General features: G+C 35.9%; 1 long non-coding RNA gene and 1 other non-coding gene across 2 annotated transcripts in view; one reads left to right on the top strand and one right to left on the bottom strand.

The window, feature by feature from the left end:
• Positions 1–19,402, bottom strand: part of LOC128881109 (uncharacterized) — a 95,908-nt gene that overhangs the window by 18,012 nt on the left and 58,494 nt on the right. The window contains exon 2 of the long non-coding RNA XR_008457997.1: positions 16,085–16,172. This is a non-coding gene — a long non-coding RNA (uncharacterized LOC128881109). The remainder of the gene's footprint in view (positions 1–16,084; positions 16,173–19,402) is intronic.
• Positions 17,690–17,839, top strand: LOC128881684 (U12 minor spliceosomal RNA). Its single transcript, XR_008458152.1, has one exon. It is a non-coding gene; the product is annotated as a U12 minor spliceosomal RNA (small nuclear RNA).

Here is a 19,402-nt window from a genome sequence, read left to right on the forward strand (position 1 = left end):
GGGCTGTTAATGCTTTCTGTCGGCGAAAGTTCTTTATCAGGCGCGTTAACGTTGCTCAAAGATAGACAAAACTCATTTGAATAAAAATGTGAAACTTTTTACTGGTTACTTGTTGAATTAAAATTAAAATTTCAATTGTAGAACAACGATTGGACTGCGGAAATCATTTCTTGGGATACGTAATAGTGCAAACCGCGAATCAGGAAGATGGATGTCACCGTTCAACACCAACAAGTCCGTCGAACTCGAGGTCTGTCCCGAATTCGAGGAATGTCGAAATTATTGGTTATTAACTTAACAATTAAAAATTTCTTTAATCGCGGACAGTTTAACTCGACGTGCTCGTCTTGTTCAGGTATCGCGTATCGTATCTCCTGCGAAGTAAAGGAACTCGCGTAAGTGTGTGCGTAACTTGGTCAGAATTTATTCCAGAGGAATAACGTATTGTTTCAAGCCTCTCAAAGCCATTAATAACCGAGCATTGGTAATCGAGCATTCAGGGTCGAAATAATTGCCTCTTGGAGTTATTCGTACATTATCGAGAATACCTAATGGGATTCGAAACACGATAGGTTGTTCTCTCAATTTAATCCGCCTTGAAATATGTACATGATGGGAAAACAGTTAATAATTCTCTCGGAGACGAAGCGTTTCTCGTGGAATAAATTACGCTTCACCGCAAATTGTGTGCACCGTGCAGTTTTACAGTCACCGCGTAAACGGTCTTAATGAGCCCATTGTTAACATACTCTCTACCAACACTGGGAACCATTACGTTCGCCACAGTGTGCATGTTCGTGACGTTGGTGGAACTGTCCGACCATTTCTAACCCATTATTACGGTAGCAGCTATGGTCTTCGATCATTTCCAACACCAGCTATTGTCCATCAGACGGCGAATTATTATTGTGCTCGGATACGACTGATAAGGCAAATCGGTGACTCTGGTGCAGCCAACGAAAGTATCGACTCGGCTGGTGGGAGAACTTTCAGAAATGAGAGACTCGAAATTTTAGAATAATAGACGAAGAATGATAATAACTATGTACTGGATAAATGGCAGATAATGTTATCGTTGATTTTATATGACATTTTTCCAATAGTAATAGCTCTACTATTACTATTGATATTATTATCAAGTACTAATTCTTCAGACGTGTTTCGCGTAAGGATAACTTCTATTCAGATTAGGAAAAAGTCTCTAAAATTCGATGAATACAAACAATCAACAACGAGGTATGAAAAAAAATCAAGCAGAAACAGTAAAGAAGATGTAATATAATAACGGTGCAATAAATTAATAGGAATATAAATGTGCATAGGCATTTAATAAATTAGTGAAGAACAAGTAAGACAAGAGGAAATATATGCATTATTATGTCTGATCCGAGCATACGATGAGATTCTTTTATTGTTTAGAAATTCTATAGCAAATAGTTCCATAACAGATTTAGAATGTGTTTTGACTTAGAATAATTTTAATGAAATAACAAATTTCAACGTATACATGTCCTAATATCCAATGTTCCTGAAGAAGGCAATGTACATGGCCTAAATACGAGAGTCAAAAAACCTTGATCGTGCCCGCGCAGAAACTGCAGAACCACCATGCATTGTTTTTCGTTTAAATTATCGAGTTTCATAAATATCGCGCTTCTAGTTTCATCGATATAAACGGTCCCGCCGATATAGAAATTTCATCGTTCTGTCGCGCGAAATTTTATTCTGCAACGTAGCGTAAATTTCGATCTCGACGGTTTAATTTTCATTGGCCCGACGACAAGCCAGTTTCCAACCCCGCGACGGCTGAATTCGCCAGGGGCTCACCGCGAAATTGATTTTCGGAAATGCATCGTTTGAAGAGTTGCCAGAACACACGCGTCGATATTTTTCGCTCCCTTTCTGGCCTGGCCCGCGTCGCTCGCAAATTCGGCGACATAACGCGCGAAGTTCGCACGCGTAGGGAATGAAAGGGAGATAAAACAATAAATGCGTGTCCCTGCGCCGAATTCGAAGTAGAAAACGTTGCGACTTTTTCTACCCTCGCTGCAGGGAAGAGAAAAGAAATTCCGTGATAATTTTCAGCGACGATTATTAATAAATTTGTATGCACTTGATGGAAATCGTTCGTTTCAAACATAGGTGGATACATTTCTTAATTAAATAACAATTATAAGTGACGAAACGAGGATTAGCGAATTTATTTATACGTAAGTTTGATGTGTGTACATGTTGATATATATATATAAAGAATTTTCCAAAATAAGCTTTTACGATTGTATTATTTTAAATAAATATTTGATGTTGTTTAAGTGTCCACAACGACTGTGCTTGGACGTATTTTGATATTATAAAATAAAATCCTATAGTTCCTTTTGAAAAACTAATTACATATGTACACAACAACTTTTTGTTGCATTTCCATCCTTAAAAAATCGCTGAAATATTCAGCGACTATTTCAACAACTATTTGCAACTATTTGCGAAGTTGTTATAATTCATTAAAATCATTTGCCAAATATATTTTTAAAGATTTAAACTTTAGGAAAATGCCTCCTAAACATAGATATTATGAAACTTCTATACTAGAATACCTTCATAGAAACGAAGTATTCTGTTATCTGTAGATTAAGTGTTAGAAAGAATAACATCGCCATAAATGAGGAAATTTCTACACAAATGTGGGAGAGGTGCACACGCGCCAGACAGTCTCGGTGTACACAGCTATTCTAAGTGTGTTCTAAGAGCTCTCTTGCCCACAGTGCAGACCATCGCGCCTAACTGGCATGCATGTGAATGAGTCTCGATTATTCGAGTGGATGAGTAACGTCGACTGTTTTGTATGCAAAACGATGCCTGGTGCGTTAAACGACGCCAGGCGCCGTGTGTAAACGCGTTACCATCGCGAGATGCTAGGAAAAACAATAATCTCTCCTACGAATATGGTTGTTTCGATGGTAGGGACGTCCTTTTGGGCATGGGAATTTTCATGAATACGACTGGGAGCGGTGCAAGTTGAACGCGTTTATTACTCGCGCCTTATGAAAGAGTAACGAAATATATTTGAACGACGTAGTTTGGATTATGGTGAAAATTAAACGAGTCGTGGGCAGTGGACAATGAATATCCTCGACGAGGATTGAATAAACAAATAGGTAGTGATTTTTAAATATTTCTAATCCAATAGTAGCGCATTGTGTATTATTACGAACTGAAAAACTGTCTTGGAATCTATCTACATAGAAACTTGTCCCTACTTGTCGACGAAGATTAGCCATAAATATTGGTTGTTGCTGGTTGAGAATAAAATAGAATAGAAATGAAAAAAAACTTTCAAATGATTAAGAATTCAATTAGCGTGGGTGGAAGTTGGAAATGAGATGCAGGAATACTTTTAACTGGTAACTATTTCGAAGTACACAGATAACCACAAAAAGAGGAACATTTTTACAGTGATCGTTACAGGAACCGATTAATCTCAGCAGGTATCTTCATTAGAGCACCCTAAGTTATGATCTAAAAAAGTCTACTTGATAATCATACCTATAAGCAAATTTATTTTCTAATTTTTATAAACAGTCAGTGTAAGAAGTATTCGTACAGCAACCCATTTAAAACAAATGGTCCCTTTAAATTAGAATAAATTTTATATTGCCCTGCCTTATAAGATTTAATTGCCTCTTCGCGGCTCCTGGCGCATGGAAGTTCCCCTGCACATTAGAATCGCGAGACATTGATTTAGATAATTGCTTTTGCGCGATACTGCCCTTAGACGCTAGTAAAAGCTAATTAGTACGCGGTCACTAATTTGCAGCCTGACATACGAGCCATCTAAATCACTGAAACAGGAATAGTCGTCTAACTGATAATTGGCAAAAAAGGGAGGAGTTTTGCCACGACAGGGAACGGAAATGGTTTACGACCATTTCAGGGTAGTGACTCTTGATTAAAAGCTAATTTCTTACTGCTAAAATATGTCCCAATTATTCTGTCGCAAACAGAAGTTTCTTTAATTCGTGTCGTTTTACTAACTCGAACCGAAGCTACGATATTTTCAAAGAAGATATATACTTATAGTATATATTTATACTAAAAATCTTATCTTAATTCTTTTTTATATTTTTACGTTAAATCCAAGCAATAAGAACTACAACATTACAACTACAGCTATCTATTATGTTAAACATAATAAAAATAATAATTGAAAGCACGATAGTCAGTTGTATATGCACTCTATTTAACTGAAATATCTCTGACTGTATTTATGAAAAGAATTATTACAAATTTGTACTTTTGTGTGCACGTGCAAATTATATCTTATACTAATCAAACTGTTTAATTTACACATTTTGTAAGATTTCTTGCACCTGAAGAGGATCGTGTAGCTATTGCTCTCGATTTAATTAAACGTGTACTATACGCATCTGTCCCGCGTAAGCTTAATAAAGTGCACTCCTCGAATAATTATCATTAGAACCCTAAGAAAAAAAAAGGGCAAAGGAGGTTCTTCGTATATGTCTTGTCGCGAAGAAATCGCTTTACCATCGCGAAACCTTCGTAAATCAAGAATTTAACGCTATTTGCATTCGACACTTTTATTACGCGTTAAAGAAATTATAAACAGCCGAGGATAAGGATGGTCGCTCCTAGCGCCAGACTGGATTTTCCACTTTAATTCCAAGCGATGCTTAAAAAAATACTTTCGCGGGGCAAATGAAACAAAGACTGCCCCTTTACATTCGGATCTTCAAACTGAAATTGCAGAAGAAAAAAATAAATGCAACCGTTGTCCTGAAATTATTTCTCAGATACTCCATAGCGAACAAAGGGCGGCTGAAAAATGTCGGAAAATCTCCGTGGCGTTCGTCGGTAGGTTCAAGGAGAGGGCGGTTTCAAAGAAATCTTTCTCTATTTCTGCCTCTCCGTCTATGGTCCTTGACGTTATCTATCTCCCTTTTTCTTCCCACCTCAGTCTCCTGCGCTTTTCCGAGCTATTGTTTCAAGGTAAAGCTGGCGATAACGACCGCGTCTGGTTAAGCCTGAGAAATTACCCAAAGCGGGCCCCCCTCCCCCGCGGTAAATAAAATCACACCATTTACCCGCGGCAACTTTCTTTCTTTTTTTTTTTATTTTTTTTTTTAAATCATCGCCACCAGACCTATTCCGTCTTCATCGATTTATTTCCCGCCGTTTTCTTCTGCTTGCCGGATTTTAACATCCACCCGAACAGGTGGAAGATCGATCCGCCATGCCGTCGCCGTTTCCAAGAGGAAAACCGTGCGTTGCGCGGTTAAGAAATATCCTTTACAACCGTACTTGAATGGTCTGTATCAAAAACAGAGGACTAGGAGTAATAGAAGACTACGAAGTTCACAATTATATTGAACTGGTCTAAATATCAATATCAAAGTTTACTCTATTCTATCATCAAAATTCGAATTTTTGTTTCACAAATAATGGAGAAATTCATTATTTGAAATATTTCTCTAGATAAGAATTAATGTCCCAACCAATGTTGCGGATGTGATTTAGTCTAAATATGTGAAATATACAGATGAAGAATTAAATAATATCTTTAATTATTGACAAAAGAATTATTGTATATAAGAAAAAAGTAAAAACTACTTAAGTGTATTACTTCATAATATTATATGCTCTAAGTAACGATATTCGTAGAAAACTACACTATTTCAAATAAATTGATATTATTTTTATCTTCTCTAATTCTGTATTGAAAATAAATGTTCCAAATAAATTATTTCAAATAGATATATCTTATTCTCATTTCAATTAAAACTTGTTCAAGTCTAATGTATACTGTACTAAATCTATGTATGATAAATACATATGTAAACTGTCGCTAATAACCAAAGGTTGATGCGACGTTAAATATGTAATAAAAAAAAAAAAAATTTAAATAATTTAGCGTAGAAAGATATACATCGAACAAATTGTCGCGTAATTACTATGCAAAGCAAGAAAATCTTCAACAAACCCATAAAATTTAAATATTCATTGTCTCCTACGAATATAGGAAATAAAGTCGCCCTGAGAGAAACTTGACAGAGATGCGGTTGAGAATTAAAGAAATAATTGTGCACGTATATTTAAATCGCATCGCGCACCTGCATAATACAAAATCCACCGCGACCGTATCGCAAAGAGAAAGGGGAAATTTTAAATGCGCCGGAATTTGAAATAAAATTTGTTTGGGGACATGTGTAATACTCGTGCAGTCGCAAAACCGTTACATGGAAACACGGGCCGCGGTAAAATCCCGCGTGTTTGAAACGTTCGTTTACACTCGCGCGTAATCCAGGAAATAAAAAGGCGCGGCAATTTGATTCAACGGTCCGAAAGGATCCAGCACGTTTGCCGCGAACAAGAAATCCGCACGCAAACGAGCAACGCGAGGTTTACGCAAACGGTAATCACGGCAAAGTGATTCACTCGTCCCTCGCAACTTTAAAACGTTAAGACGAGTACAAGGTTACGCCAGCATTATCCTCAGCAGCGATCTTTCCAAGTTCATTAACGCGTCCTACGTGGGTTAAAACGAGTCAAGCGGCGATCGAGTACGTAGGCAGCCAGACGAACCGATTGCCAACATTCGCACGTGCGAAACCGGCCGTAAAAGATCTCGTGCAAATCGGAACTCGACGCGAAAAACTATCGCCGTCATATTACGTCTACCTCGAGCCCATCCAACTTTTCTCAGCAACCATTTTTCCTATCGTTTTAACTTTTCACCGTTTTCGGTCTTGTTGTAGGTAGAGTTCCTTTATTATCGAATAAAAGTGTCTCGCCTAGGATGCAATAGAAAAGTATGTAATTAACATGTTAAATTAAGTATGTAATTTGAAAATCGTTTTTGACGAACAGAATATTTCTCCTATTTTCGTAATTATTTCAAAACTTCCACTATCCATTTTCAAATTTTATTTCTTGGTATGTCAACAATTTCTGTTCTTTATGCACATTTTTATTTATATGTTTCTTTAAATAACGTTTAAAATACTCCAAATTACGAAATTCATTAGTGATTATTTAGACTATGGTACGTTAAACATTTAACCAAACATTTGTTAGTTTCTCCTTGGTATGTTCCAAAAGAATCTTCATTTATTTAATTGGTCTACTTATTCTAACGAACAAAACTAGTTTTTGTGCCCATGTAAGGTAACCCATAAAAGAATTCTGCGTAAAGTTATCTGGATTCCACATGAAGTTATGCTGGATACATTATAATTGCAAGTGTGCTTTAATATTTCTTTACTTCTTACGCTGCATTTCCTGGCAATAATTATGAATTAAGAGTAAAAACCACGTTCTTGGTGGGAACGTCTATTAATAAAGAGTTTTTAGCATTAGGGAACCGAGTTTATTCTCATAAATTAATTTCTACCTATTAACGCGTACATTCTTATACAATTCATACACAAACATAATAGTTCCTCCTGTTTAATACGAATTTATTCCACCGAAACTGTTTCCTATATACTTTAATTCGCGTTCTCCTGCTAGTGAAGGAAAATTGAAACTAATATCAAATATAAATATTAATCAGAACAATATACTCGAACAAAACTAATAATATTGTAATTTCATTTTATGGATTAATCCTTAACTTTGAAACAAATTGAGCAAGACAGTTGTAAATTTAACAAAATCTTGTACATACTGATATAAATAAACGCACATAATTTCAAAACTCTATGTTAACTACATTGTCTATAAAAAATCATCAAAATTGCCTCGAAAGTGGTAAAAAAAAAAGAAGAACGATCCCTTGACAAGAACGTTCCTCGAGACGATTATGATTATTAATCACCTGTACGACCAAGAAAGCATTCCCACGAAGAAAGGCAACGGAAATGATAATGCTACAACTTCCTAGCAACGTATAAATATCGCGAAATGCGAAAGCATAGACCTAACCCGCGTTGTGTTAATTTAAACCTTTGGGGACGCGAGTCTAATACTCAAGAAGTCAAAGTGATTCGCAGGTTCGTATACTCGAGAAACGGGAGAATGTACGAGTTTCTTCGTGGGCCGTTTTCTAAAATTTATACACCGGAAAATTTCGAGAACGCACGCGTCCAAGAGAGAGGACGAGATCGATGGGAACAGGAAATTAATGGCAGGCTCGAAAACGGAAGGGCGGAGACAGCGAGGAAGCAAAACAGAATTACGAAAAGGATAGAACCGACAGAAGAAGAAATTGAATACGAGCTGCTAAAGCATAATCGGTCGAGGTTTATGCGATGATAATTTATCAGCGTGACAACTCGCTGCGTAATGGTAAGAAAAGCGGTGCGATGAAGATATTTACTATTTTAAATTGATCCACGACTGAAACGAGTGTGCAATTCCGTCTTCGCGCGTGTTATCCTGTGATGATTTATCACAGTGTTTCTCAAACTGTGGTCCGTGAATTCGTAGAAAAAAAAGAACAAACTAAAAATTTGCAATAAAAAGTAGGAAATTGAATTGCTTCATTTTAAATGTGATAGCCTTATCTTCAATATGTGATTAATTATACAGGAATACGTACAAGAAAATGCGAAAGATGTTCAGAGAATTTGTTAAGCGAATTTAAAAGATGTTAAATGTTATAAAATAATCATTAGATATACATATATACGTAGATGTCCTTTAGCTCTCTAGTATAAGTTTAATAGAAAAATACAAGAATATGTTTAATATAGATGTATACTATAAGTATCCATTGTCGCCTACGGACATGTGACTATAAGATATGTATAAAAATAAAGTGTATGAAAATATGTACAGAGTTTGAAGTAACTGGAAGCAAAAAATATTCACCAGATATACATTTATACGTTATTAATGTACGTTATTAAATACGATATTAAATTTGACAGAAAAATACAAAGAAAAAAGAATCGATACGAGGAAATTTTTACTATCAATTTTTAAATATCCATTGTCATCTACGAACATGTAAGTAACCATAGAAAAGTATGTATAGACTTTGGAATAATTTAGAACAAAAAATAATCATGACAAATATATTACATAACATACTTTATTACTAAATAGAGAATAGGCTCGTAAAAGCTGATTGATTTCATTATTTCAGAAATCCAAAAATAAAACTACCATTTCTATTTATCACGTCTCAGCTAGAGTTACAAACGCGTATGTATTAGGTTGTCCCAAAAGTTCCTTCCGTGACTTACACTCAATTATTTTCTGTGGCAGTGTTTATATAAATAGACAACCTAATTTCTTAGATGTTAATATTGTATAACAGTAATGGAGTAAAATGAATCGTACGCAATTTAATAATGTAACATTACACATAAAATATTGTGTACGTATTACTTATTAATGAAATGGAAGAAACTTTTGGGACAACCTAATATATATATATATTTCTCGAAGTTCAATTTGACATTCTATTATATAATGAAATTTACGTTAAGAAATTTTTGTAATTTAAAAAGCAACGAAAAGAAAGGTTATCAGACGCAAAACTTTCAGTCGGGTAGGCGCCTGCTGGTTGCTAGTCCCTGAGAATGAACAAGGAAACGGAGAGTCGTTACCACGCGAGCCGGAATATCAAGTATTTACAGCTAGCATAATTATAGGCATCGAGCTTACTATTGCGTAACGCAAATGCATCGCATGCGAACCGTTTGACGAGAAGCTAATTAACGCTTGAGAAAAAGCATCTTAGCCGGTGCTGCGCGTTTCCTGTCGTTGTTGCTTCACTCGCGTTTAACGGAGCATTATCTTGACATTTTATTCCCTTATTAACGGAGAAGGAAGAGTCTATCGATGACTGTTTCTTCGAATGGAACTTCCATTCGATGTTTTTATACTGCGAGTGTTTACGCATTTATTCAGAGCAAATGAAAATATGGAGAAATTTATAAATACGTGGACAAATATAAAAGTGTATACAAGAATATCAACAATAGTAGACGCATTATTATACATACACATAATTATACCGTCTAAAAGATGAGACGTACTTTCATTTAACTTTCAATTCCTTTTCTATATTTATGAAAATTTGAATTTACATAAATATCCGCAGTCTAGTTATTTCTTTAAGCGATTCCTCTCCTGTCCTTTCGATGCACAGAATCGAAGGATCGTAATTATCGCGGGAAACTCTGTCTTATCTCTCGTAGCGCCCCTCTCCCTCCCCCCCATTCTTGGGGAAACTCTGGTGGCCATTATTCTTGCGGAATGCAAATCCGATACAAACTGGCGTGCACTTTCCACCCTCGTGCCTTCTTAATCCTAACCGAAGGAGTCCCGAAGGAACTTCTGAACGAGAGTGTGGAATGAAACTGCGCCCGCGGTTAGCGAAGAAGTTCGTCGAGTAACTCGTTGCTAGATCTTAGGAGAAGATTAAGATCACGAGTTGAAGGCGAAATGTATATCTAGACAGACTTGCCAGGTAATTTGAGTTGATCGTTTGCGGATAGAAAATTGATGAACCGACAATCGATGTCTTTATCCTTGTTGATGATGGTTAACAATAAAATTACCGAGGCGGTCAAATGGATCCATGCAGTTTAAACTTCTTATCAAAGTCACTATTCTTCGTAATGTTTTTAGAGCAATGTTTGAAATAATATTATTTCATTAATACAAGGATGTTAAGTAAATGTAAAGTGTGTCATAGAAAATTTATTGAAAGTACTTACGGTAATCATAATTTCCTGCGAACTCTAGCGAATTAATTATATCACTCCAGTAAATTCAATAATAAATAATAAATAATCCCATTTGGATCACTTCGCGAGTTAAATTTATCTCCTTCAAATGTTGCAAACATTCATTTCAGAGGAATGCAAAATTTCAATTCGAATGGAAAACTCGTTACCTGTCGATAACAAACCAGTCCCCAGGTATATGCAATAATTGATTCTACTCTTTTTCTTTACTCGATTTTAAATAAAATAGGTTAACGTTCGCGAAAATTAATCTTTTCAATTCACATAAAAACGCTACCACTTTTCGCTCGGCTTTAATATTTTATTTAAACTATTGCGAAATGGAAACAAAAATTTATGCAAGTCAAAACACGTTAGTAAGTTGTTAACGCTGTCCTTGCGTTCAGCTCCAGTTTCATTTTTCTTTTAAATCATGTGTTTCAAAGAATTAAATGTTGAAGGCGAAAATAAAAAGTTCACCGTCCAAAAAAACAATGTTACCTTTTCAGAACAGATTTCAAACAACTGAAAACCTTAAAACAAAGCTCAAAATGAAAATTCAATACGCTTACACAGATTAGATCGCAGAATTTGATATTTATCGAATATTCTATCGCCTCCATGATCCGTAATTACGTGACGATATTTCATACGTGTTACGTGCACTGCATTCGCGAGTATAATATCGCGTATGATGTTTGGCTATAGCGCAGGGGATGATATCGATACTTGTGAAATAATCGAGCGAACAACGACCGAACGGTCAATAAAGTGAAGCACGTTGAAACGATTTCCATTTAACGAAAGAGCCACCAAGTCTGAATTCGCAAACCGAGATTATAATCGCGCATGCCTCGATGGCTAATGGGAGATTATGCAAGGCAGTTTGGTTAATGGAAAGCACCCCGCGTTCTACGTTACCGTACGATTACGGCTTAACGTTCTCGGATAAACCAGACGAATATTTCAAACGCGCTGCTGCGAGCACGCCTGCCGAACGTTCTTGCTATAAAGAACTGGGGAACAATAAATTTTGTCGGGTATGAAATTGTTTCTTTAAACCTTCACATGCCACTGTCGCCACTACGGTGACATGCGTAATGCTCGCTGCGGGTTTGTTCGAATTTTATTTGTGTTTTATTTTTGTTTAAAATAAAATTGAGCTTATATGGATTTATTAATTTTTGTGGAGAAAGGGACTTTTAATTTTCAGAGTAGACAAATGGAGAATGTTACCTAAGATTTTAATGGATTGCTGAGACTTTTGTTATAAAAGTGAGTATACACGACCTCGATCAGACTACTTTTGATTACACATAGTTGGATACTTTACAGAAGTGGTTTATGCAACAGTCATGTTTCAACGTATTTTTATCAAAAAATTCTTGTGAACCAATTAATGACATTTTTCTAAAATTACAACAAAAAAAGTATAATTGATTTTTTTTTAAATTAGTGGCCAATACACCATTCACATTGTCTTTTATCAATAAATCAAAATTACCTAAGGACTATAGATGAGTATACTTCATACGATAAAATAAACTGAAAAAAATTTAATATACGGAAAAATGAAGAAAATGTAATATACGAATGAAGAACGTTGACGAATGAGAAAAAATTAATTTACTACTAATTGCATTTCAAAAGTTGAACAAAAATTCTCTATACATTAATGCAAGTACCACTGACAAAATTGTAATCTACTTTCGTAGTCAAAAACATTCATCTTTCGAAAAATAAATTAAAAAAATATATTTCTAATTCATCAAATCCTAAAACGAAGCGTCTTTATCAAAGCGTTATCAAGATTTATCAAGCCTTCCTCTACTAGAAAACATCCTTCCTCTTTAAGAACACTTCCTCTAAATTTCATCTTAGAAGTGAGATGCGCCAACACTGAATCTTTCATCTCTCAATTTTTAACTATCGATATGTCTAGCGAGTTCGAGAAAAATGTTGACGTGGCACCAAACGTGCGATTCGACGTGCGATGGCTAGTACGTGTCGGACTGATCGATAATGTTCTATAGAGGGGAAACCCCTTATAATCCAGCAACGGAAAGTTCGTTTTCTCGTGAAAGATCCGCTTCTTGGTTGTTATCCGTGGCAAAAACCTTTCAGAAACTGATGGAAAATCCATCGGAGGAGTCAATGGCGAGCGGAAGATGAAGGGTGGACCCAGAGGGTGAAGGCCTGCATTCCGCGTAGATGCGTTTGGTGGGTGCCAGCAATCGATACGGAACCCCCTACGGTTCTGGACCGTTCCGAATCAATCCCCTTGAGAGTTACACCGAGTTCGTTTCGTTTTCAGCCCCCCTGTATCTCCATATACGTGCTCCCCGTACATTCGGTATACGTCTACTAACTACCCTCGGTTTTTCCATTTGTAAAGGGGTGCGACCATGTCCCGGTGGTGTGACGTATTTTGCACCAATGTTGTGATGATCTAACAACGACACGACGCATGGGGAATTCACCAAGTCATGTAAGAGTGACATACTTTGAAGAATGGTCAGTGCTGACAGTGTAATTACAGGACACTCCTGAAAGATAGCATCATCTTCAGATGGTTTTAACGCAACAGCCGCGAAAACAATTATTTCATTACTTATAGAGCTTGTGGTTGTAGATACTGGCTTTTCATTAATTCTGTATAATTCTTTTTATATTTTCTTTGTTTCGGAACAATTGAATTTGAACAATTTGCAGACATATTTCTTTCTTATTACTTTCGACTATTTAATTTTATTGTAGGAAACTAAACAAAAGACCACACAATTAAAATTAATAATCTTTTCACTACGTACGTACTATTACGACCTAGATGGACTGATATTCGCTTGTTACGTCTTTCCACTATGTTGCTTTCGATCTTTTGAATTGGAAAGCAGACTCGAAGGAATTATTCCATAATGCAAAGGTGGCATCGATTACGATAAGAAATACGAATTCAATGACATGTAATAAAGTTACCTTTAATTGATCCCGAACCTCAAAACGGCACGAAAATTCGCTTCAGTGGAAGAATGACATTATTTTCAATGTTTCCAATCAAAGTAACGTAAACACTAGATATATACATAGATAGCTTCACATTTGTCAAAATTCATGACTAGTATGTGCGTTATTATGTTCGGTTAAAATCAGTCTACCTGAAATATTTAATCACCTCTGTACTATTAGGGGGAGCCAGAAAGTAACGTTTCTGCGAATGCAAATACTTGTTTATTATTTACCAGCTCATCGTGTACCAATCAATTTTTATCGATCAGGTATTGAAAATTTGCACACTGGATGGCAGAAAGTTATTGATAACGAGGACAATTACATAATTGATTAAAAATAAAAACATATTATAAATTTATTTGTTTGAATTTAATGTAAATGAAACGACATTACTTTCTGGTCCCCCTAATATAAAAATCTGATATACAAAGTATACTAACACAGAAAACTTTCTTCTATATTACAGACTGTCTCTAAATAGGCCGATAGATAAAGTGTTAATGTTCGATACCTCTTGCTGTAGGTGATTTTCGTTAGTCTCCTCGTTGTCGACTAGAATTCCAATTAATAGTTAAAATTTTCACGCCAAGTTGCGCCATTAGTTACGAGGGTCTACTATCTGTGTCCTCTATACAACGACGCTCAAAGAAATGATAGCGATGAAGGAAGTAACAAAAGGGGGGACTGGTTTTAATATTGCACACGACGACAAATAGCACCCTCGTTACTCGGGGTGGCATCGCGTAGCTCCTAAAATTACGCTTCAACTTTGTCCGAGTGTTCAACGGTGCTTCCTCTCAAACGTATTTCCGCACTTGCTGCTCTACGTTAAGTTTATTAAGTAAACATAAATTTGAGCAACAAGACGGAGTAGCGGTAAGAAATAATTGAATCAACTTAATTTTGAGACACGAATCCTTCTACACTTGAGTTGTTTGAAACCCCTATTGAATGTGAATTTAAAGAAATTTTAAGTACAAAAATTTGAGTTTTTGTTATATGTTATATGTTGTTGTCGTGTGTTCAAACAATGTATTAATAATATCGCCTTCGTCGAATAAATCCGTGAAGAAGTCAAGGAAGCAACCTGACACAATTCATTCGCGACCATCTCTATTTGCTCTGATCTTTGCTGGAGAGGAGTCGCTCATCATTTCAACACGCACAACAGAATGGCACGCGCTATCAACGAGATGCAGCCGCAGATCAAACACGGACTTTGTTTTCGTACAATGTGTTCGCCGACGTGTGTACAAGTCCTGGCGGTTCGCGTGGTCCACGAATGGGATCGATGGAAAGAAAAACAAGAGTCGAAACGGGAGAAAAGACGAAAGCGGAGGCTGAGAATGGAATAAGAGAGGACGTATGTACAGGTATACATATACTGGTTGGTGCACGCGCGCACGAGGGGGCGAGGGTTCAGGACAGTGCTTCTCAAATTTCATCTTTCCGAAGACTTCCCCTAAAGAATTCTAAATGGACTCCTTAGAGAAAAAATCAATTTTATTCATTTTCAAGTATATTTTCAAACTATATCTAGGTAATCGAAACTTCTATTACGTTTAAATGAGACCATACTTTTTAATTATACTTTTTATTAATTGTCAAAAGAAACTTGAATTCCATCAACATGAATTATTTTATTACGCTTAATAATATTACTTATAATACATGTGTGTGTAATATAACATAATATGTTATGTATAATACATCTGTATTAATATACTCAATTATATTGTTAAGTGTAAAATACTCATAATTTCATTAACTGAATAAATTGAAAATCAAACGTTGTTTGTCTTTTATCAAAATAAGAATTTCTTCTGATTGAGATCCTCGGTTTGGGAAACACTGTTTTGGAGGAGAATGCGAACGTGTTCGGAACAATGTCACAGGTTGCACACAATGTGGGCACTGGTGGAGTCGCACGAGGGATTATTCGGCGACGCGTGGGGTGCATACGATCTCCGAAGGGAGCGCAGCCCAGATAATTAGGGTTGAAGGGATAGAGTGGGGGGAGATCAAGCGCTTCATACGCAGAGACACGCGTTTCGCTAACGGACTGTGTGTGTGTGTTTGACCCCAACCCGACTGTCATCAGACTGTCAGAGACACATCGCGGTTAATTATGGTACCGTGGGGTTGCTTAATCTTTCTTTGCGATAAAGGTGGAACGGGCAAGAAAGAAACAACTAAGTTTGCCAAATTTTGCTAAGATAAGATGTGCGTTAAAGGAGGATATTCATCTCCTGGAATTTTAAATACTAGGTTGCACGATATAAAGCATCGGTTTCAAGTGTCCTAAATCATTTCGAAGTTCTAATAAAATTAGTACTCACCGCTAAATGCATTTCACAATGACAATTATGGAATTTACTTACTCGTATGACGAACCCCACAGTTTCGTAGTTTTCGTTCTTCAATATTTTCCAAGGAAGAATGTAAAACATTAATTAAAAAATGTCTTACCTGCAACACAAAAAAGAAATAAAGAATTAAATATTAACATTCTGGGTAATAAATACAGTAAAAGTTATTAAAGAAGTCTCTTAATATATCCTAACAAAACTGTTGGATCTAGAAAAAATTGTTACCAACAAACTACCACACTCAGTTGTCAATCTGATACAAAGAAAAATGTTACACGAAAGAAGTACTATTACTTATATACCAAATGTTATTGTACACTAGTTAACGTTACCCATAGTATATTTCACAAGATACAAATTTCAATGAACAAAGTAAAACGTCTTAAATCGAACGATTAAATAAAACGCGTTTTGTCGTTGTTTATTTCTCGACTAGATGTGTGATTTTAGAATTATGTTCCTTAACACGTTCAACTGTGATTCAACGTCTAAATGAAAATTCGTTAGTGAAAGGAATCAACAGAAGTAAAAGTGTGGAAAAGTCACGATATAAAACTCGTAGAAAATGATACCTGGCCAGCCGTTCAATTTTAATAAGCACCGCGCATAATGAACCTAATATAATTATGAGACGTTCATTACGGCATAATGAAACCATTAGGGTTCGCTTAGAAGCTCCATCATCTTTACGCGTAGGTGTACTATCTCTAAAGGTGTCTAATCAAGAAAAGACCGTGACCTCTTTTCGTTTTAGCAATTTGTTGTTCCATATAGAGATTAAAAAATGTAATAATAGGAGAGCTATTAAATTAAGTATACATTACTCCAAGGACCTGTATAGAATGCTTCTGCGCAATTTTCATGATGTAATACAAAATCTTGTTGTAGTGAAGTAATCATGTAAGCACTTTCTAATTAATAAATCTAAGTTGGATTCAGAGACATTATCTCTAACTATCTAGAACACTGCATCATCCTTTATTTCAATTATTCACTGCATTTGTTTATCGTTATACTCATAATGTCTAACAAAATACAAGGATTATCACAACATGGACGAATTTTTTTGACCTAATTAGATTATCAACAATTTACTAATTGTTGAAAATTATACCATAACATTTACCCTTACAAGAAGTGACCTAACATATGCTTTTCTTGTTTCTAAATTATATATCATAAATGAATACTTTATTTATCTTTAATTATTATGAAGTACACTTGTGTCTGCTACAATGGAATCAAATTACTTAATGTGCCTCTAAGGGATCGAAAAGGAAAATAATATAATCTCTAATAATATTTCAGTTATTGATAACAATATTAAATCATTAAAGTTCAGTCGTACTTTGATTCGACCACGACTATAAAGTCACAACAATGACACAAGGTGTACAGAAAAAAGAAATACTTTTAACACGTGTGACAATCTTATTGAAGATGTTGATTTGATATATTAATTTTGTGTTCATTATTTGGTATTGTAAATTGAATTCCCCGCCACGTGTGTTTTAGTTTCTTGCTATCACCAGCAGGTGGCAACATTTATTCTCCGTATCTCGCAAGCAAAGAGTCGACCCTAATGCTTGAAGAGGCAGCCACGTACGGCAACAAATCGTGCCTTAAACTAATGAGTAAGGAAAATATAGAGCTTTGGTAACGCTTAGCTATGCTCATTATCAAGCGACCATATTTTTGAAGGGGCAAAGGTCGTCCCAGGGCAGTGCGAACTACTTTTTCGCGCAGTCGGGTGAAGCGATCTACCTCGTATGTGAAATTGAAAACTAAAATTAACAACATTTTATTCTAAAGCAAATGACTATATTATCTCAATCTGGATTAATTCGATGTCACTTGATTAGAGAACAGAGTTTATCCACAATAAATGTATTTACTGTACGAAAGAATGTAATTTTATTTACGAACACGTGATGATAGTCACATAAGTACTTCCTACAGTTACTATTTTTATTGCGTGATCGATACGCTTGCATAATAATTTTCATGTTTCAGACTCTGCATTATCTCTTTCCGTATGACTCAGGCTACTCGCAACGGTACACGCCTCACTAATCTAAATAAAAGCATCCTTCTGGGTGGTATTAACTATCGTTCCATGCGCACGCATCATTTCAAATCGATGAAGTCATTCTTCCAGCGAAGATCTCCCAAAATATATTCGAGTCCTTTCGATGGAAGTATTTTATAAATCAATTGATTTCTAATCTTTCCAATTTTAGATTTTTAATGAAATGAATTCCTTGATCAATACTTTTTAATTTTTGTAAATAATTTTACTGAATTATACAGGATGTCCCACGTATCACTTCTCACGATTTTTCAAATACTTGGGATAATCCGATAAAAAGATATTTTAAACTAATGTTGGTCAGTTTTCGATTGGGTATATATTGAAATTAAAAAAGGGTTCGAAAACAATTTTGTTTTTTAGTATTGTCAAGGTCACCTTCATTTTTTTAACTGGCACTTTTGCATTTTTAACTTAACAGTGTCATATAGTCCGTGTCAAAACGAATTCAACGACCCAGTGTACCATGACCTTGGGATGGCCTTGAATATACCTTTAAAAAGAATGAATTTAAAAATGCAACACTTTATAAAACACTAACATGTAAACGTATCAAGACGATATAGACTTCTTCATATAAGAGACAGATAAATATGAATCTACTCAAAAAATTGATACGACTAATTGATCCACCAAAGTTTCAAGTTATGTTTCGAAGGTCAAGGACCTCGAAGAAATGGAAAATCATAACTTCTGTATCGAAACCGGATTCGTTGCCCGCGTGTACCACCTCTTGATGCTCAATCACAGAACCTGACCATGCTTTTATCTCGACGACGCGTTACGCACACATACACACATACACACACACACAGTCCTAAGCTCGCAAGCCTCGGCTGCAACTGCAACACGTGCGAAAGCTTTGTAATGCAACTCGTAAGCTCCATTACGCACGTGTGCATTTGTCAGGGAAATGTCCCTGGAGAGGCCAGACACACTTCGTGAACCTTTTCTCGGTCTCCGCTCCCGCTTCGGTGTTTAACATCGTAGCCACACATTTCTTGCATTCTTCACCGGTACACCGGCGTATAATTCTCGACTACTTATGTCTCGTTTAGAGACAATGCGCAAAGAATGATTTATGCGGTTCAAGTTGGCAGCCTCGAGATACGAGACATCGATAGGAATATTCAGATATTGGGAACAAGATGTATTACAAAATCTGTAATAAGAGATACGAAATATCTTGGACGTGTCATGACGTATAACGAACTACGACATGTGTATCAGATTGCGTGGAG

This window comes from Hylaeus volcanicus, chromosome 8 (assembly GCF_026283585.1).
Source record: "Hylaeus volcanicus isolate JK05 chromosome 8, UHH_iyHylVolc1.0_haploid, whole genome shotgun sequence".
Lineage (NCBI taxonomy): Eukaryota > Metazoa > Arthropoda > Insecta > Hymenoptera > Colletidae > Hylaeus > Hylaeus volcanicus.